Genomic DNA, 23,100 nt, shown 5'->3' with positions numbered 1-23,100 from the left:
CAAGCATAATCATGTATGTAATCAAGGTGTTTAAATAAAATATATATAAAAAAAGAAAAAAAATAATGCCTGCCAAAGAGTCAGACAATGGGGGTAGGAGGTATACTGGAGACATTGGTGAAGAAAATTAAAGATTGGTGAAGGGATTGATGCTTAAAAATGGTAAACATGGGGGCTGGAGAGATAGCACAGCAGTAGGGCATTTGCCTAGAACACAGCTTATCCAGGACAGATGGTGGTTCGAATCCCGACAGAATCCCGACATCCCACATGGTCCCCCAAATCTTTCAGGGGCAATTTCTGAGTGCAGAGCCAGGAGTAACCCCTGAATGCCGCTGGGTTTGACTCAACAACCAAATAAAAACAAAAACAAAAGAAAACCAAGACAAAATAGTAAGCATGATATTATCAATCAAATAAATTTTAAATTCACCATGATTCAATAAATAAAAATTCTATTTTTTCAATTTTTCAATTAAATGTTTAAAAGTTACTCAACCTCAGATATTCTTTAAATTATCACAGGAAAATTTTTGTTCTACAAAGGAAGACAAGTTAAATACTTGTAAATCCCCTTGGAAACAAGAAAAAATTCACGCCTTCACCAATACCTAAAACAAGAAAAGTCTAATTTTAAGCACTGTCAAGGATACAAAGAATTACATGATATATTTGCAATACAGGAAAATATCAAGTAACCATATGTATATGTTTGTATAAGTATGTATGTATATATGTAAGCATGTAGATATATTTATCTATACAAATAAACATACTTGTAAACTTTGAGATGAATTGGCCCTCTTAATTCTCTGCAGTTTCCTTATAAGGAATACTTCAGTTTTGCAATTAATTTACTCATTGTGAGATCTAAAACTATACAGTGAATGAAAAAATGAGGGAGATTCATTACTCAGAATATAATATATTAGGAAAGAGTCTAAATGATGAAACACATATGTTGAAACTAAAAAAACAAATATATGTGTTTTTTTTTTTTTACCAAATACTAAGTATTCATGTAGCACAATATATGTCCTTAATTGTGGAAGTCAGAGTTGACCACACTGTCTTCGACAATGTCTGAGAAAGCATCATGAAGTATTAAACAATAAATCTGGTTTTGAAAGAGGAAAATGGTGAAGTTATAGAGAGAATAAGGATGATGATAAAGAATTGAGAAACAAAATGTAGAAAATAATTATTCTGATATATCAAGAATTATTTCTTTAATTATTATGTTTTTTCCTGGAGTTTTTATATTGTTTCTACATTTTAGATATTTATAAAATGTTTGGATATGATTTTCAAAAAGTTTAGTATATTCACAGCCTATATATTTTTTAAAATGTTTCTTTATATAAGATTATATAAATGCACAAAGCAGATGCTCCAAAGTATTACCAGTTTATAATATTCACCGACTTGAAGTTTGTCTTTGCTACATTCTGTCATGTGAGTGAAGGAGAATGACAAGTTCACAGAAAACATGATGCAATTATTTGATTTCCTACTGTATTTGCTTACTTTCCCAGTTGCCAATGATTCTAAAACCTGTGAGGGGCAGTAAATATTTTATGACTGAAACCCAATTATGAACATTTCTGTAACCAAAGTGCTTAAATAAAGAAATCATTAAAAATGTTCACCATCCAATACTTATTAAGTAGATTCTTTCACTATGCCCATTTATTTACTGAAAAACAATCATGTATAGGTACTGTGCTGAATAATGACACTGGTGAACACAGTAGGGTATTTGCTTTCATTGGGCTTACTATCAAATGATAGAGGAACATTTTAAAAAGCTAGAAAATAGATAATAAAATACAGGTATTCTTTTGTACAAAACATTGAAGGGGATGCTTTAAAGACAGTTTCTAAGTAGTTCGAACCTGGTATACACTGATGGTGCTTATGGTTGCCCTCTACTATATTTAGAAAAGACCATTTATTCATACCTTGCTACAGGATTTTATATTTTGTCAATAGTGAATTAATGTTTAATTTATATTAAGTAGTATGTTTTTTCTGGTAATTTTTAAACCTATGGGTATTTTCATTACAATATTTTTCTCACTAATATATTTACTTAAGTATTATTTGTAATATAATAATTCCTAACATAAAGCCAATAAATATTAGCATCTTAGGATAAAATGTACATATTTTTATTCTTTTATAGTCCTATACAACTGCTCCCTTGAATTAACACCTTACTAAATTGTATATTAATAAGAATTAGCTATTTTGGGGCTGCAGTGGTGATGCAATGGTAGAGCATTTGTCTTGCATGTGGCTCACCTAGGAGGGACCTCGGTTTGATCCCCGACATCCCACATGGTCCTCCAAGCCAGGAGCAATTTCTGAGCACATAGCCAGGAGTAACCCCTGAGTGTCATTGAGTGTGGCCCCCAAGAAAAACAGAAACAAAAAATAAAAGAATTATCTAATTTAGGGGCTGGAGCAATGGTGCAGCAGTAGGGCGTTTGCCTTGCATGCACCTGACCCAGGATGGACCTGTGTTCAATCTCCAGTATCCTATATGGTCCCCCAAACCAGAAGTGATTTCTGAGCACATAGCCAGGAGTAACCCCTAAGTGTCACCGGTTATGGCCCAAAATCAAAACAAACAAAAAAGAATTATCCATCTTATATCAATTTGAAATGTATTAGCATAAGTATTCACTACTAATTATAATTTAAATACATGCAGATTTTGCAAGATACAGAAAGAACCCAAATGCCCAACTATAGATAAAAGGGTCAAGACATTGTGTTGTATATACAAAAGAATATTATGCAACTCAAAGAACAAAATAATGCAAATTGCAATATGGATGGAATTAGAGTAAATTATGTTGGTTGAAATCCATCAAAAGAAAGGGGATATAGATAAAGCATGAACTCTTTCACAAGTGTGACTTAAAGGTAAATGGCATGGTAAAAACAAAGCCCAAAGGCACCATAGTGGGATAACTGATCCACATAATTCAATTAGTTGTATAGGATGGTGAGGTAGTCCTTTAGAAATGGAGGGGATTCTATGCTGATAGGTGTGGTGATGAAATTATCTCTGTGAGAAATCATTATTAATAGAACTATAAAGGACAGAATCTCAATATAAATGTAAAAATACTATAATACTATTTTTGACTTATAGTTTTGTGGAACTTTAGCAATTTAGCTTTCATCACCTATATTTGAGTTTATGTAACCATCTTCATAATAAAAAATAATAAAATAACTCATATGTAGAATATAAAGGAACATAGGGTAAAGCAAATGGTCACTCATTGGAATTTGGGATTTTGTCTATAGAACTGAGCTTACATAAAAGTTGGAGAAGATGGCTGGGACGGGCCCTTTAGACATTGTTGGAGGAAATTGGGCTCTCTGGTGATGAGTGTGGGGTTGGAATCATGCCTGCAAAAACATATAATTAACATATTATAAACTTCAGTACATTTATAAATTCAAATATCTTAATAAAAATGGTTAAAAGAAGTATTGCTAAACCTCCTAAAATAAGTATAGGCACAAGGGAGAAAATTATACTATTAGAGGCTGGCTACTTTTTAAATGTTCTCCTCTTCTCTTTCCTTTGTTGTTACTATTGTCATGAACAAGTATTATACACACTTGGCAGTGTTCAAAGACTTGGTGATTGTATAGTCTTGATTGTAAGTCATACAATTTACTTGTGTTTTTCCCCTGTTTGTACATATCTTCTTGTACTAAGCTGAATATGAACCCCCCTTTTATTTACAGTCTTGAGGTTCCAAAGGCTATGCTATAAGTATTTTATTTAAAGCACAGGGCAGGAAAATTTTCATTGTTGTGAAGCAGGTTCTTTGTCAGTAAATTATCTTAGGGCCAGATTGTCTAATTTATATCTGAAGGTCAAAAACAATGTCTTTGAAGAACTAAAAGTTAAATCAGGATCTAATGGCTGTCTGGGAACTGCAAGGCAAAAAAAAAAAAAAATCACATGAACAAGCATTTTAGTTGAAAAATTTGCATTTTGTAAATCTTGAATTTTCATGGCATAAAACTGATTTTCTTAAACAGGAAATGGAATAAGAAAATAAAATTTATCAGAAGAAAACAACCAGGAAATATTTCACACAGAATTATAATTATAAAAGTTAGATCAGTGGACTATTGCCCGTGTATAAAGGATATTGCAAATGCATTGAACAATTGAAAAAAATAAAAAAAAAACTTTACAGTCAAACTGAGGTTGACACACTGTAAGAGAAACCAGAAAGGAAGAATAAATAAATACTTTGAACTTAAATATTTCTTTTCCAAAACTAATATGATCACAAGAACTATTGAATTACAGATATGTTTATAGAATATAATGAATATAATATTAATAAAAAATCCAATATATCTCCAAAGAAACAATAGATGCTACACTACATAAATTGAGAAAGGCCACATAGCACAATAAGCAAGAGTGGCAGCAGGCTCCCCTTGGCGACTCAGAATTGCTATTTTTGCATTAGGGTCAGTGTTCCAGAGAACAGTGTAGTAGTTCCACTTTGCTCCATGGCCATACATTTATTCTAATCAATGAGTCACACCACAACATGTAATGCACATGACAAGAATGTAATGATAACAATGGCAAAGAAACACAGAAACCCACCATGCCATGTAAACAAAGATGGTAGTTGTGATGACCAAAATGAGATCAGCCAGTTATATAATCTCTATGATAAGGATTTTAGAGAGGAAATTTTGAGGATGTTCAAAGTACTCAAAAAAACAAAAACAAGTGCTCACTTCGTCAGCACATATACTAAAATTGGAATGATACAGAGAAGATTAGCATGGCCCCTGTGCAAGGATGACACGCAAATTCGTGAAGCTTTCCATATTTAAAAACAACAACAACAACAACAACAAAAAATATCAAAATAAAAAAACATGGAATTGACAGCCAAGAAGAAGATTTAATAGAACATGAGTGCAGAAATGAGAAAACTTCAAACTGAAATGTCATCTAAAAAACTTGGAAGGTGAAACAAAAAATTTACTGGAAGGCCTACCAGCAGAATACCAGTTGCAAAAAATAGAAACAGTGATCTTGAGGTAGCTGCATAACACCTCCAGGCAACAGCAGAATATGGTAAATAGTTTTAAAATAAATGAAGAGAATATATGAGAACATTGGGATGAATTCACAAAAAATAAGAAGAAACATTCATTTTCCAGAAGGTTAGGAAGACAAACTTAAGAAGTAACAGTCTAGAGAGTATACATACCCACAACCAGGATGCCCAAAGGGTGGATAAAAGAAATTTAAATAAAGATATTTCAGGACACATTCTAATCATAATGATGAAAATCACAGAAACTGATAGAATACTGAAAGCAGCAAGATCAAAGAAGGAAATGACATCCAAAGGAATGTCCTTATGTTTTAAAGCAGGTTTACCCAAACAACCCCTCAGGTCCAAAGGCAGGATTACAGTGGAAAAAAAAATCAACAAAATGAACACCTCACCCCAAATATTTTACTAAGCTAGACTCTTACATTGAAAAAATTCAAATTATTTTTCAAAATACTTCAGATTTAGAAAAGTAATACACAGCATCATATATAGACAACAGCTCAGGAACTTATTATTTTTTATTTAAGTACCATACTTACAAAGTTGTTTATTGTTGGGTTTTATTCAGAGAATGTATGCCATCTTTAATCAGTGCACGCCTTGCACTACTGATATCTCGTTTACCTCCCAACCCCACATCTCTTCACTCTTGCCTGTTTCAAGGGCAGGCAATTTGTTTCTCTCTCTTTCTTTCCCCCTTCCCTTGCGCTCATTTTTTTTGTCACTGTGATTTGCACCATTGCTAATAGAGGGGTACTTTGTGTGCTTTTACCCCTTTCAGCACCAAGTTCTTGTCCAGAGTGATCAGTTCCAATTATCATCGTCATAGTAAATACTTCTCTATCTGCACTCACTGCTCTTTTTAGCAAGCTTACTATCCTGGGCTTAATTTTTGATGTTTATAATTCTTGTATATGGATACTATTGCCATGCTATCTCTTGTTTTTCTTATATCCCACAAATGAATGAGATTATTCTATGTACATTCCTTTTCATCTGACTCATTTCACTCAGAATAATAATCTCCATGTTCATCCACGTATAAGAAAATTTTATGACTTAATTTTTCTTATAGGCTGCATATTATTCCATTGTGTAGATATATCACAATTTCTTTAGATATCTATTCATTTGTTGTTGGCACCTGGATTGTTTCCAGATTCTGCCTATCGTAAATTGTGCTGCAATGAACATAGAAAGCAGAGGGCACTTTTATATTGTTTTGGGGTTCCCGGAATATATCCCTAGGAGTGGTAATGCTAGATTATATGGAAGCTCAATTTCTAGCTTTTTTGAGAAATGTCCATACTATTTTCCAAAAACCAGTCTATATTCCCATCAGCAAAGAATGAAAGTCCCTTGCTCCCCACATCCCCCATTATTGGTTGTTCTTTTTTTTTATTTTCTTTTTATTTAGAGTGTGGATCAGTCTCTATGGTGTGAGATGGTATTTCATTGCTATTTTGATTTGCATCTCCCTGATGATTAGTGATGTGGCACATTTTTTTCATGTGCCTTTTGGCCATTTGTATTTCTTCTTTGAATAAATGCCTATTCATTTCTTCTTTTCATTTCTAGATAGGGTTGATGTTCTGTTTCTTATAAAATTCAATCAGTGCCTTGTATATCTTAGACATTAATCTCTTATCTGATAAATATTAGTTCAATAGTCTCTCCCATTCTGTGGGTGGCCATTGTATCCTAGTCACTATTTCCTTGCAGGTGCAGAATCTTCTCAGTTTAATTTATTTCTATTTGTTTATCTTGGCTTCCATTTGTTTGGCCAGTGTTTTCAATTATTGAAGATGCATTTAGCTTTAATGTCTGTGTTCTGCCTGTTTTCCTCTATGTACCTTATGGTTTTAGACATGATATCAAGGTTTTTAATCTACTTTGATTAGAGGTCTGTGTTAATTTTTTGCATATAATTGACTAATCTTCCCAGCACCCTTTGTTGAGAAGGATTTCCTTGCTTCTTTTTGTATTTCCTGCTCCTTTAAAAAAAATTAATTGTTTGTAAACCTTTGGGTTCATCTCTGGATATTCAAGTCTATTCCATTGATCTCAGGATTTGTTTTTTATTACCAAAGCATGCTGTTTTTTTTTAATCTTTTTTAAATATTATTTTATTAAAACCAATGTGATCTACAAAGTCCTTCATAATTGAATTTCAGATATACAGTGAATCACGGACATTCCCACCACCAGTGTTGATCTTCCACCAGTGATCCCGGAGTGCATCCTTGTGCTACCATCCTTTGCCCCCAGTCTGCCTATATAACAGGCCCATTTAAGTTTATATTGTGAAAGTTTAGGTCTCTTGATTTTATTGTTGACTTTAGGTTGGATATTTAGTTCTGTCCTTTTTTCTTCTACTAATGCACCTGAAACAGCTTGTTCTTGGCCCTTAATCCTTTTTTACCCTTTCTTCTTAATTTTATAAAAAATGCAGATATCTAAAATGAAAGAAAGTAATCCGTCCTCAAATTTCTTTGAAAAAGGTGGAGTCTCTGTTTAAAAGATATAAAATTAAAAAATAATAAAAATGAAGAAAAAAAACAATAAAAAGTAGGGTGGCAGTTTTTTTGCATAGGCACAGAAAAAGTTGGGAAAACAAAGGAAAAACCTTTTGCCAAGGGGCCAGAGCAATAGCACAGCTCTAGCATGTGGCCTATCTAGGGCAGACTGCAGTTCGATCCCGGTGTCCAGCATGGTCCCCTGAGCCAGAAGCAATTTCTGACTCCTGAGCATCACCTGGTGTTGTTCAAAAAGCAAAAACAACAACAGAACAAAATAAAACATACTTTAGGCCTAAAAAAGAGAGACCTTATTATTGAAGTAGACCCTACTACTAATCCTGCCATGAGACCAACTACAGGCTCGGGGCATACTAAATTGTCTAATCCCAAATTTTTTCTTCATAGTCCCAGTAAAAGTTCTTTTCAATTACAGTGGTTGTAGTTAGGTTTCTGTAATTAGAGATATTGGTTTTGTACAGAACCTATGTCAAAGTCAGGGCAATACCATGTTGTTTTAATTACTACTGCTTTATAAAAGTTTAATGGTTTATAATAGTTTAAATTTGGGTAAAGTGATTCCTCCCATATATTTTTTTGCGAAGGATTAATTTAGCTATTTATGGACTTTTATTTCTCCATATGAATATCAGGAGCATCAGATCTACTTCTTTGAAAAATGTCATGGGGATTTTTATAGGGATTGCTTTAAAAGTATTGTCATTTTAATAATGTTAATACTTCCAATCCATGAGCAAGGTTTATATTTCACTTTCTTGTGTACTCTTTTATTTATTGAAGCAGAGTTTTGTAGTTTACTTCAGCTCTTTCACCTCTTTAACTCCTAGATACTTTATTTTCTGAGGCACTATTGTGAATGGGATTGCTTTATACATATTTTTTTCTTCTCTTTCAATATTTATACAGTGAAGCCATGGGTTTTTACATATTAACTTTGTAGCCTGCCACTTTACTATACAAGACTATTGCTTCTAGTAGCATTTTTGTGGAATCTGCAGCTCATAAACTATATAAACTCAAAACCAATTTTAAAGGAAGAACTGAAGTGGTTACTTTAATAGAAGACAAACCCCATAAACACACCAAACTCCTACAAAAAAGTGTCACAATATCCCATTACAATAATCTCTCTTAATTTCATGGATTCAGTCAAATGAATGTCAGTAATGATCCCTGAGCATAGTACTTAGTGTGAATCAAAAACAAACAAACTAAAAAAAACTAATTATAGTGACAAATGAATGTATATTAACAAAAACTCAAATTTGATAGATCTAAGTAAAAAATTTTGAAGGATGGAAATTTACACTTCAGAGTGCCTGCACAATTGTGGCAAATATAATAATGAGGACAGTCTATTTTTTCCTCTTAATTCAAATAAGTGGATTCCTTTTTGAAGGACGAGAAAATTGAAGCTATTAATACTATTTTGAACAGCACCAAGGGAGGTCAATTCATAAGCCTTAGAAAAGAGGTCTGCAAGTCTTTTGGATAGAGAACTTTCAAACAGCTGACAGAGAAAAAAGCACTCAAGAGTCAGAGATATACAATGAAGTTTTCTTGAAAGTGTTAATATTTAAACTCACATGTAAAATTTGAGCAGGTCTTAAGCAAAGATGATGAGTAAAGGAGAAAATAAGTTACAGAACAACAACAACAACAAAAACAACAACAACAACAACAATAATAATAATAATAATAATAATAGTAATGAGTTCATGTGAATCTTGGAAACTCCCATTTATGCAATATGACTAGAACATGCATGGAAGTTGGAAATGGTAATGCATAAAGCTGAGTTTGATAGAATATGGTTTTATTTTACCAAAAATTTAAAAGGTGATTATTGAAGTTATAATTAATATTAAGAGAGATCACACTGAATACAACTATGCATTATGGGAGACAATACTAACTAAGATTACGTAGAAAGCTCTTCTAGTTCTTATAAAACACAATGGTTGTTTGAAGTCTGTAGGCTGTCTTGAGAAAGAGTTGAAACTGAGAAAGAATTCAGAGGTTGAATAAACTCCATGACTAATCAAATATTAATAGTAAGATATGCTTTCTAGTTAAACATATATTATGTCATGGTTAAACTGTTAGAGAAGGAAAAATATTCTAAAGATAAACAGCAGCATCATTTTTATCAATCCTTGAGTAAATTCATAAAAGCCGATACACAGGGTAAGTTACTTTACTATCTAGTGTTAGCTTTTATTGTATAAGGGTCTTAATAGCATCTACCTTATAACTTGATGAAAAAAGTGACAGGATTTGGACAAATATAATGAAAATAACTGAGACTAAATTCTGGTCTTATCTTTCAATAGATCTGTATTGTAATTCAAAGTTACTTGACAGTTTTTATTTTAGTCATCCTGTCTTCAAAATGGTTGCAACAACAGTTAGATGTTGAAGTGTGGTGGTGGTAGAATGTTAATAATTAATGGTTCATTAATACTAATATCATAATAATAGTCCTTATAAATTTTAGAGCTATCATGATTATCACCATTATATCTGTGTTAAAAATGGCATAATACAGATAACTGTTCATTTGCTGAACTGCTTTCCAAAGGAAAGAAGAATATGGTTAGTATGGAATTGACAGTAGTCTCATGAGGTGAAAGAATGTATAGAAGAGAAAATTGTCTGTTTAGAACCGTTAAGTTTATAGCAAATACACTAGTTTAGAAGCTTTGCAGTTCACTAAATGTTCATTTGTGTTTACTCTCAAGACGTTTCTAGAGAGAAAGCAAATATCTAATATCACTTGTTAAATCTTAGTACATAATAAAACAGTAGATTCAAAACTGTTAGCATCTGAAAGGCTAAAAGATCTATTTACATTTTCTAATCCAAAACAAAGAAATAGAATGCTTTCACTATATTTTTTTCTTTTGAAATTTCAACTGGGAATTCTGATCTACTTGATAGAACTTTACTAGCACAACTGAAAAGAGGAACACAGCAAAAGCAAAACATTACAAAATATTCTACACTCGATTTTAACTAGACTTAGTCCCTTGGCTTGTAAGAGGAGTTTTCTTTGTGATGGAAATCAGTTTTTTCAGTATGGAAGAAGCCTTTGACTACAAGTGTAGGTTGTGGCAACTCAATAGTCAGCAAATTCTGCGATAGTTTGGGCCTGGCAATTTATTGTTGGCTTCTAAATGCACAGAGGGCTCAACTTTCTCCTGAGGTTTTTAAACTATGCAGCTTTTACATGCTTCATATAAAACTGCTTAAGTATGGTTATTTAATCTCAATTCATAGATAGTTTAAAACCTCATTTTTAAAAAAAGCTTACAACAGTCACTCATGCTAATTCTAAAGTTCAGTTTTCTGTGAATGAGGCTTCAGCCAGAATAAGACAATTGAGGCAGACAAGAAGATAAGAAAATCCCTAACTCTCCACCTTTATGGCAATGAATTCTTGGATGTAGTAAAACAAGCTAGTCTAAAAAAATGGCTAGTGGTTAAGGCCTAATAAGATCTTTAACTGGAGCCAGAACAGATCCAGAGATGACTGGACAGATATGGTCCAGCAGGAATGAAGGTCAGGGAAAAAATGGCATAAACAAGATCATAAACTAATACCAACCCTTCCCCTTGGCGACCACCCTAACAATCAATGTAGAAAGCTCCATGTTAGGCAAGTTGGTAAAAATCTATAAGAACCAATTTGGAAAAAGGAGGTGCAGAGTGCTTTTTGGGCCCATGCACATGGTACCCACAAACACATGTTGCCCACATATCCCATCTTGAGATTTGTACTTCACTACTTTCATGCTCAATTGTGTATAGGGTTCTCTCCACATTTGGGAAACTCCTCATTCGCTCTTGATCTTGTAACTGTTTCCTCTGTTACCTTCTCCCTCTGCTTCCTCGGTACCTTGGAATATAACTGTTTTTACTCTACTGTTCATCTCCTTCTGAAATGTATTTCTCTGATGGACAACAATGCCAGAGTAAAGTCCTAGATCTCCCAGTCATTTTAGGGGTCGAGGGTGTGGAAAGAGATGAAGTAGCAGATTCCTTTATGAGGGCTGCTGCCTTTCTCTTTTCCATTTTATACATATCATCCGGCAACACAACCAAATCGCACAAATGTTCATGCATATGTGTATGTGTGCTTAAAATGCTGCATTTGCATCATGCATGCATTTTCATTCAAGATATTTTATAGCTCAAATAAGTTTGGGAATGACCAATTCATTCTCAAGGTTATTATCAACAGATGTTTTATTACTTTGATTATTCACGTCATGCCAGTTAAAAGACATGCTGTGTGTGAGGTACCTAACATAAAATAATCTGAAGGAATGTTTCCACCATATGGTTCAGTTTGCAAGTGGCTATAAATTGTGCATTATTGATGTGAATGGAGTTAATATTCAATTTCCTTTCTCAGGATTTCAAGAGTGATACACAACCTTCTAAGATGAATTCACTAATTTAATAACTGTGAGATCTCAAAGGTAACTAATTTCATAGTCAGCACTGCTATCATTAAATATCATTTTTCTTCCTTTCCCAGTGAGCACAAATAAAGACTCACTCGTCAAGTCGATAAAACATATTTTTGAAAGAGAAAAAAAAATATCATATCAGCTGTTAAACTGCTAAACTTTCCAGAGGGGGGAAAAATCACACTACTTTGTAAAACAATACAGACAGATTTACAATGAGCAGAAAGATAGACATTAAAACCATAGAGCAGCTGGAGAGATAGCACAGCAGTAAGGTATTTTCCTTACACATGGCTGACCCGGGATGGACACCGGTTCAATTTCCTGCAATCCCATATAGTTCCCTGAACCTGCCAAGAGAGATTTCTAAGTGCAGATCTATGAATAACCTCTGAGCACTGCCGGGTGTGGCTCAAAAACCAAAACAAAAAACAAAAAGCAAAAACCCCAAAACCCCATTAGAGCAAGTTTTTCTCTATAAATTTTAGTTTTGAAACAGTCTCAGCTCAGATTTACTCTACTTTTATAGATGTGTGCCCTTGCACTAATCATTTTTATTATCTAATGTCTCAGTTTGCAAGATAGTAGGATAACAATCTCTTGATAGATTTTTATCCAGGAAAATTACTACAATAAATTAATTTCAGATTTCCAGAATATTTTTACAGGTATTTGAGAAAAATGTCTCTCTTCTTTAGAATAACCACATACACTCGAATAGGCATAGCTTATCCAATCAGAAGAGAGTGCTGCATTTCATATAATATAAAAAGGCTGGCATAGGATCTGGTCAGTTCACTTAAAAGCATCCTTGTAGGCACTGCTATACATAAGAAACATGTTGTAATTCTTATCCAAAGAGCCCAAGTAAACTCAACTTGTCCATAAAATAACATTCTTGATGAGAATGTGGTTAATTAATTCTAATAAAAGCTTGGTTTTGAAGTAGTAAATAGCCTTCATGAAGTATTTTTCTGCTTTTAGGTTATCATTGAATGCAGACAAGGAAAAACATATATAACTATGAAACAATCACTTTAACAGTGGGACAATGCAAAAGCCTGAATTTTTATTTTACTATAAAAGAGTATTTCTTTATTCCTTTTAAAAAGATTTATGTCATAGAATACAAAAACAAAAGATATCAAAGCTGGTAGATTCTATGACAGTTTATATCTCCCTAAAGCAATGACTTATTTATACTCTGTCTCCTTGACAAGATCAAAAGCTCTCTGAGGGCAGAAACTAAAGCAAAATGTATTCATACCACTTATATTATCTGACACAGAGAAGAGCGATAAATATTGTTGAGCAAAGAAACCATGAAGTTCAGGTAACACATCGTGTGGTTAATAAATAGTAGTAGGGAGCAGCAAAATTTAGAAGGGAAATAAATAAAAAGAGGCATTTACAAAGGAAAGAGAACATATAGGGAAAAATACATGGGGAATGGGGGCAACAATGATTATACTGAAGGAAGACATAAAAAGTAAATGGTATGAATTTGTTTTTCAAGTAAATCAGGTCAGTCATGTTTAGAGAATAAACATAATAATTACTAATTCCTTTTTACTTCCTATTATGGAAATTTGATGCTGTCTTAAGCATCTTATTTTATAGTTACATAATTATTTATGTATTTTAATATGTTCTTTGCTTACGGTTTATATTTATAAACTCATTAGGGAGGTTTTCCTTCATTCTCAATGTTTAGAGGAAACATTAATGTACCAAAAGATAAAGGGTTCATGCATATTTACAAAGATCATTGAGGTTAAAGCCACAATCTGATCTGAAGTCAAGGAAAGGTCTCTAAAGGCCACATTTAAAATAATTTGCTAATTTGGTAAAACTAGTTTGTTAAACAAGAAAGATTAATATAGGTTAATTCAAATCAATGTCCTTAAGATGTGGATGTCAAAAATTTATAGGCCAGAGAGAAAAATATAGTAGAGTGCTTGCATTGCAATCTAAAAAACAAGTTTGAGCCGGACATTACATAATCTCCATCATACTAGTAGGAATTCCTGAAACTCAGACCCTGATGTAAGGCATAAGTGTAGTTGGGAGTGGCCCAACAAAACAAAAACAAGGGTAAAAAAAGTAGAGTGTCCTTTTTGGAGGTGCAGGATAAAATCTTGGAAGTAGTAATTACTCTCAAGAACCTAACAATTGGGGCCGGGCGGTGGCGCTAAAGGTAAAGTGCCTGCCTTGCCTGCGCTAACCTTGGACGGACCGCGGTTCGATCCCCCGGTGTCCCATATGGTCCCCCAAGCCAGGAGCAACTCCTGAGCACATAGCCAGGAGTAACCCCTGAGCGTTACCGGGTGTGGCCCAAAAACCCAAAAAAAAAAAAAAAAAAAAAAAAAAAAAAAAAAAAAAAAAAGAACCTAACAATTATGATATTTGCTTTAAGAAAAGTAATTTTGGGCCAGAGCCACAGCACAGCTTACATTAGCCTTGAATGCAGGTTGGGTTCTATCTCAGATAACCCATCTGGTCCTCGGACCTTTCAGGAATAATTTCTGAGTGCAGAGTCAGAACCCCTGAACACCACTGGGTATAACCCATAAAATAAAACAAACAAACCAACTGACAAAAACTAAGGTAATTTTGTTTTGTGGGTTTTTTTGTTTGTTTGTTTTTGCTTGTTTTGGTTGGTTTGGGGCCACACCTGCAATGCTCAGGGGATGGAAGTCTATTTTTTTAATGGACCAGGGCACTTTAACTTTTGTACTATCTTCCCCACCGCAAATAAAAGTAATTTTAAGTAATTTGAAACTATTTAAAGTCTAACATACTACAAGAGAAAAACTTCCATTGATTTTATATAAATTTGAGAAATCATTGGCCACATTTTTATATTTTGAGTTTTTTAATTTAAATTTTATTTTACTTAAATAGAATTTATTTAAATTAAATTAAATTTATCAAATTTAATTTAAATTTTATTAAGATTAAATTTGGATTTATTTGATATCAAAACAAAATCCATTGGTAAACAACAAGAGAGAGAGCAACAAGGCTGGAAGTTGAGGATGTGAAGATTAGACAGGCTTTTGCTCTTTAGACTGAATGGCCATGAAATGCTTTTGTAAAACCTCTCTGAGCCTTTGCTTCCTCCTCTGCAAAATAGGAAATTCCTATTTTATTGTTTTGACATCATTTTTATCAAAGAAAAATGAAATAAAATATTTTGAAAGTCATGAAATAACATTAAACCATGAGATGTCTATAAAATATGTATACTATGTTAAATAAATGGGCAATAATGCCTTATTAGAAGTGAGATTAGTGTTAGAACTGAGATAGACTTCTTTTTTATTTTTATTGTGGTCAAAGTGAATTACAAATTTTCACATTAATATTTAAGGCACATAGTGATAACGTGGACCACTAGTGTTGTCCTCCCTCCACCCCTGTTCCCAGCATAAATCCCACTTCTCCCTCCTTTACCCACCATAATGCTAGTGCAACTGTTCCCCCCTGTACAGCTTGTTGTAGATTGGGTAACGATTCTGTTGTCATTGATTTGGATTTGGTTATTTTTTGATCATTTTTATTTCTACCAAATGAACATACACAAAGACATAAAACATATAAGAAATATATTAAGAATTGTATGCATGTATATATTAGAAGAAATTATTTAAGATTTATTTTGTTTTTATGTCAAATGACTAACTTCCAATGATTGCACTAGTGGCCCAGCAAAGGAAACACAAATTTCTATTTTCAATATGAGCAGAGATAAACAGTAGAGTTATAAAGACCATATTGAACAATATTTTTGTTCACAGCTTTAAATATGAAACATCTTTATTAAAATTTTAAAATCTTAAAAGCAGTGATTAGCTTTTAGATAAATGAGTGATAATAAAAAGTAACTCCTATAATGATATTAAATCTTAGAAATAACTGGGCATTCTCTGGTATTTATTTTCCTAGTTGAGTGATCATAATAAAAGGACTATGAAATCTATTGCTCAATACTATGATTTGCATGCTTTATTATTGTCATATTCAGTTTTGTTATTCTCCAGATATTTCTTATTCCTCATCTTCTGATACTAGGATGTTTTTCTGAGTATTTTGTGCATCTTTCAATAAAACATGAATAAAAAATAAATAAAAATAAAAAAGTAATATTCACAAGTAAATTTAAAATCAAGTTGTGATTCATATGTTAAAAGATTAAGACTTGGGGCCGGCAAGGTGGTGCTTGAGATAAGGTGCTGCCTTACAAGCGCTAACCAAGGATCAAGACCACGGTTCGATCCCCCGGTGTCCCATATGGTCCCCCCAAGCCAGGGGCAATTTCTGAGCGCTTAGCCAGGAGTAACCCCTGAGCATCAAACAGGTGCGGCCCGAAAAAAAAAGAAAAGACTTGATTAGTGATTATTGAATGAATTTATTATTGAAATAATATAAAAATAGAAAAATATAATATGACATATCATTGAAATTTTGTATAATTTATTATTTTAGCTAAATAGTTTTCTTTGGAAATTATAAAAAGAGGAAAAGAATTAGAGTGAGATAAGAAGAAAGCATGAGAGGCCCATAAAATACATAAAGAGAAGCTATAATCCAGCACTGGGATTCAGAATAAAATATACCAACAAAAATATCTTGATCCAGGTGCTACAGACATGAAGCAAATATAATATAGTTCTATCCTTTATTAAAAATGAAAGGTAGATGACAGTAAGAAATCCTGAAGTTGTAGAAATTAGACAAAGTGTTTCATATAAAGTTGCATATAAACTAGGTTTTTAATAAGAGCATGTCAGGTAAAAGCAGTAAGGTATTAAAGAGCAATGTTAGGATTACAAGAACCTTATTGTTGATGCTAAATTAAATGCAATATGATATTTTCTTTTATAAAATTGTATTAAAGTATTGAGATTTAAAATGTTATTTATAGTATTAAAAATACAGTATTTCAGCATTGATATCACCACTAGTGTTAACTTCCATACACTAATGTTCCGCTGTGCCCTCTCATATCACACTTGACCTCCCACCCCTAGCCTGTTATATTGACAGACACCTTTTAAGCTTGGTTGTTGAAGTTTGGTTTGCTTGGTTTTAGTGTTTCTGACTCTATGGCTTGGATATTTAAGTCTAGTCTTTGGCAATACCACTGTGAACATGCCTGATCTTAACTGTATATTTAACTCTATTATTTCTTATTGAGGAATCACTTTATTTTTTACCCCATTACCTGTTATTTTCTTCCCTCTTTTCTTTACTCTATTTCTTTAAGTGATTCTAACAATTTCTCAGATACTCAAAATAGCTTAAAGTTTTCCTGCTGGGCAACTCTATTTTGAGGCATCGATGTCTTGTCTTTTTCAAACTATAGTTTTCCTCTTTATTTTCCCCCTTTAAAACATGTGTTCATTATATGGGTAAAAAAAATCCAGGCAGTGTTAAAATCAGAAGCTACCTGTGAGTCTTCTTCACTTTTGTTTCCAAATTCTAAGCCTTTAGAATAAATAGGGTTTTAGAGCAGTTTTTAAAAAGTGAAAAGGAATATGGTGAAGTTTCATAATGGGATGTGGGAAGGGAGATTGTTCTTTAATTTGTAAGAAGTAAAGGAAGAACATTTTTCAGAGAAAAAAACATGTCGAAGAAGATGGGCTACTAAGCAGCTTCCTAAAATTTCACATGACCTCCTTTGTACTTTTGGCTTATTTGGTTATATGTAACATAATTCCCAATTCAAACTTGGTAAGTTAAAGTGGATTGAGTTATTTTATCAGTGCAATAAAAATTCAAAGTGATATTTGAAAGATGGTTCAATTCATAATATAAAGATAATACTAAGATTTTTCTTTACTCCATTTATCTATACAGATATACAAAAGGTTACTTCATTCTAAGGTTGGAATATTCTTATAGGCACCCAATATCCCTGTATATCTGAGCTATATAGTCTTTCTCACATAAAGACAATCTAAGGTGGTAGATTATTAGAATTCTGAGTCACAGAATTCATTCTTCTTGCAAAAGAAATTGTAAACATAGCAATAATGGAAGCCAGGGATGCAAGATATGTTAACTAGTAAAAGTATATTAAGGTCTTATATATGTAGTTCAAAATCATTTGCCTTTAAATCAATGGTTCTCAATGATGACTGTATACTGAAATATTTTAAACAAAATTAAAAATACTGATGTTTGAGTCCTACTCTCAAAGTTGTTACTGATAAGTCGGTGTGGTTATGATATTGTTCTCAATCATATTATTAGGAATATTGGAAAGACATGGGGAGGTTTTTTGTTTGTCTTATTTTATTTTGGGGCCACACCAGGCAGCATTTAGGGATTAATCCTGACTGTGTGCTCAGAAGCTACTCCTGGCAGGCTCAGAGACCACATGGGATGCTGGGGATCAAACCCGGGTTTGCTGCTTGCAAGGCAAATGCCTTACCCGCTGTGCTATTGCTATGGTCCAGACATTGGGAGTTTTAAAATTTTACCATGTTAGTCAAGTAATAGAAAAATGTTTGAGAAACTCTGCTTTGAAGTATTTGTGTTTTATAAGCAAAGGTAGACTTCAGGAATAAAGTCTGGATACTGGAAGTAAAAGGACTAAAAATAATGAAAGAGGTAGATAACTAACAGCCATATATATTATATTATATATTTTATAATATAAAATATTATAATAGAAACTAGAAATTTGGAAGAAACACTTCAGAGACAGATAATAGTAGTAGTTGTAACAGAATTATAATACTTAGCATTGAAATATAGCTCTCCTTAGTAAACTCTTTAACTATACTACTTCTTACTAGAGATAGGAGTTATAGAAATAAATCTACTCTGATTAGAAAACTTAACTTGAGGAAATACAGGATGTTGTCTTTTTTTGTAAATGGCTTTCCATTGTAGATTCTATCTCAAAGTTGCTGACTTGAGGAAAATCTTTATACTAGCAATAGAAGTACTTGAAATAAACAAGGAACTAGTTAAAGAAATATGGGGGTAATAATAAAATAAGTACTTCACAGAAGAAACTATACTGACCATTTTGGTTGACATGTGAGCACTAAGGCTCACAATAATGAACCAAAAGGGAACATTTGTTAATGTTATAGAGACAGAGGTGTGTAAGGTAAAAGAAGAGACAAATTTTGCTTGGATCCTATAATAAAATATGGCCAAGGTTTGAGTCAGAATCTGACTTTCCACTAAATACATTTTGTGCTGATTCAACAAAATAAACCCTGAGGTATGTTCACAAGCTCTCCTCTATCCTGAGAATTTGAGTCATATCTCAAAGAAAGTTATAGAGATGATGCCCATTCTATTGTTTATAAACTATATATTTAACAGTGCATTTCTCTCCCTTGCATCTCTGTCCATTGTTTATAACGACAAAGCACTTCCACATGTATGAAAACTTGCTAGTTCCAAAAACCAGACAAATTTCTATATAGAAGAGAACTGAATTCATAGAGCTGTCACTAACCACTCTCTTTATTTGTCACTTGTTTTTTTTTATTGCTTTTTTAGTTTTCGGGGTTGGGACACAATAATGGGCTCCTTTAAAGGAGATGGAATGTGTAACTTTAGGATATTAAAGTTTACAGCCACCTGCCAACACTATCTTACTGGAGTGCTTTGGTTTATGCTCTTTCCTCAGAGGTCAGAGTCATGCTCAGAATTTAGAAAAGCTAAAGAAGTGAAGCAAAGAAACATTTATCTTGAGAACAGGCTATATTCTGCAAGCGCTAGAATATAAACTGCTCAATAACTTCAGCACAGTAATAGCGAATACACCACCAAGATAGAGTTTTGCAAGTCCCCTTGGTAGTTACTTAGTGATGTATGATTTGAACAAGTATGGCTAAACACAACTTCAAGGAAGGCTCATATAGCCACTGTAAATTGAGTAATGCTTGATTGAATCTTTAGGATGACTTAATGCTGACATTTTCTCTCATCTTCCTTCTCTGGCTTTCTGCAGCAAGCTTCATTTTCTTAGAGGTTCATTCCACCAGCAGTAGTATTCACATGGCAGCCACCTTTTTATCCCCTATCTCTTTGTGTAGGGTACTTCAACAATGTACAGAAATACATGACCCAGTGGGCCACGCCAATTACTTTGATGATCTGTCTGGTGATTCTCTTTGTGGCTGACAATGCTGTACCTGGGTTCAAACTCAGGGCGTGGAGCATGCAAAGTGTGCATTCTAACCTTTTAAAGAATTTTTGGGCCCCTATTTTATAGTTTATTTTAGAATGTAACACTTATCCACTTATTCCCTCTTACTCCATAATGAAAACCTTGGGGACAAATTCTTATTGTCTCTATTTAGTTAAAGCAAAATAAGGACAACTCCTGACATAATGTTTTAAAAATACATGTTAACTACATATATTTCTTTAGTCTTTTCTTTATGTGTTCTAGTTCAGGGTTCAGATATGGCTATTTAGTTTTTACTTATTCACCAATTAATGAATCACAAGGCATCAACCACCAGTTTTGTGTGTGAAAATGGGTTCCACAGCTACATTCTTCTCCAGAAACACATGGTTATGATAAATTCAACTTTGATACATGCATTTTACAATACTTTCTTGTTGAATTAACTGTCTTTAACCCTAGTCAGGGATGGCTTTTTTTTTTTTTTTGTATGCTTTTGTTCCAACTGGGCGTGATGAACCTTTGGATAGATTATCTACCCAAACCAGTTATCCACCTATTCTTCCCAATAAAGACAGTGGCTCAGGCAGATTTCAGCTGTTCGTGGTGAAAATATTCCTGTACCTGTCCAATTCTACAAGTTAAGTATGGATTATTTCCTGTGAGGCTTTGTTTTCAGACCTATGTCCCCATTCTCCTTAAGTTTGGGGTGTGAGGATTTATCTTCACTCTCTGACAAGCCAATAAAATTAAAATCAAATCCATTTATATTGTAGCCTAAGGAAGTATAATCCTTACATGTGGAGGACTTAAGCTTTTGTTTCTGGCAGAACATGATTCCTGGAGCATCATCACATGTGTATCCTTAATGATCACCAATACTTTTGGATCCAACCACTAAATTCTACTCTATATAGTAACACCAAATATTATCAGTAATTGCTTCCAGCCCCACTAAATACAGCTTAGCAGAACTCACTCACTTATACCTATTAAAATATATGAGGATAATTCATTTCTCAATAATTCATTTATCTAAATAAATGTATGCACAGATATTTCAAATAAAGTGATATGAACACTGAGATTTAGAGATATATATTATTTGAAGTTCATATAACATACTTGCCATTGAAAATTACTCAAAATCAGAAAAAAATTGTACTAGTTAAATGTAAAAATGAATAATTAAAATATGTATCAAGATCCTAAAATAAATTTTAGTTCAAAATTAAAAATTATATATCATGTGAATCAAGTAATAATTTCATCTGGATGTAGAAATGTTCTTTATAAAATAATGTGAAATAAAATAATTTTTTTGCTGAAATGATTGAATAGCTTGATTTTTTTGAGTGGGCTTATCTGTAGCAGTGCTTAGAGGTCAACAGTAATATATCGTGTTGTTTCAGACACCTTTCATGGCCATGGTTAAATATTACCCTCCTGCATGTAAAATATAAAATCAACCTATTGAGCTGTGTCTCCAGTCCTCATCCAATATCTTTCAAGATAATTTTATATTCAGAAATCTGGAAAATTTAGGAAACAATTTTAGTGAGTCTCTATACCTGTTAGATTTATAATTACTTTTTTTCAAAATTCCCAAATTCCCTAACAAATTTTTCATTTGTAGAAGTGTGCAGAATAAAATCAATTAGTTGTTTTTCTTTTATAAACCAATATATGTTTTGACATAGTTTAAATAATAAGGAACTATAACTGGTAATATATTTATACATTTTTCAAAAGCTCTCTATTACCATTAGAATAAAATTCAAATGCTTATTAAATGCTGTCTTATACCATTACATGCTTAAAGTGTGTAGTCATAAAAATTCACACCTATATATAATACATTAATGTCATCCCTAAGCGTCCAATTTTATATTCATTATACTCTTTTTTATTAAGTTACCACTCTCCCTCTTTTGATTTTCTGATAATTATTTATAGTCAATTATTTATTTAGTTTTATTTATTTATATTTAGGTGGGCCATACTCAGCAGCTCTCAGAATGCTAGCTCTGCACTCAGAAGTTGCCCCTGGTAGGCTTTGGGGACCATATGGATCCTGGGAATCAAACCCAGATAGGTTGTGTGCATAGCAAATGCCCTATGCTTTCACTCAGCATTTTATATATTTTTATATATATAATATATGAAATATATAATAAGATTTTTGTTCTTCACTTAGTTCACAAGTGTAATTCCTTAGATTCAACAAATTTTTTTTTGTAAATTAGAGGTTTATTTTTTTGAGGGACAGGGATAATATACCATTGTGTATCCATAACACATCTTCACTATAAAGTTATCAAATACCCAGTTCATGAGCACTGACATAATGAAATGTTAGATTTCATAATAATGCTTTATTAGGGGCCGGGAAGGTGGCGCTAGAGGTAAGGTGTCTGCCTTACAAGCGCTAGCCAAGGAACGGACCACGGTTCGATCCCCCGGCGTCCCATATGGTCCCCCCAAGCCAGGGGCGATTTCTGAGCACATAACCAGGAGTAACCCCTGAGCGTCAAATGGGTGTGGCCCAAAAACCAAAAAAAAAATAATAATGCTTTATTAAACATAGAAAAACATATATTAAAATTATTCATGTCTATACAAGTAGTTAACTACTAAGTTAAGCAAAGAACCTTAAATGGAGCAAAGAAAATATATATTTCAGTATTTAGTGCATAAAAAAACTGGACAATCACATGAAAAATATTGAATCCAAACTAATACCTAATACTCTATGCAAAAACTAATTTAACACAGATTAAAGACTTGGAGAATATATCTCA

The 23,100-nt window shown here is 32.9% G+C and overlaps 1 protein-coding gene and 1 non-coding gene across 16 annotated transcripts in view; one reads left to right on the top strand and one right to left on the bottom strand.

Annotated features, from left to right (window-relative positions):
* DLG2 (discs large MAGUK scaffold protein 2) overlaps window positions 1–23,100 on the bottom strand; it is a 2,242,830-nt gene that overhangs the window by 657,228 nt on the left and 1,562,502 nt on the right. The window lies entirely within an intron of this gene.
* On the top strand, window positions 4,787–4,893 carry LOC126019705 (U6 spliceosomal RNA). Its single transcript, XR_007499333.1, has one exon. It is a non-coding gene; the product is annotated as a U6 spliceosomal RNA (small nuclear RNA).

This window comes from Suncus etruscus, chromosome 9, assembly GCF_024139225.1.
Source record: "Suncus etruscus isolate mSunEtr1 chromosome 9, mSunEtr1.pri.cur, whole genome shotgun sequence".
Classification (NCBI taxonomy): Eukaryota; Metazoa; Chordata; class Mammalia; order Eulipotyphla; family Soricidae; genus Suncus; species Suncus etruscus.
This window is presented reverse-complemented; position numbering and strand designations above follow the sequence as displayed.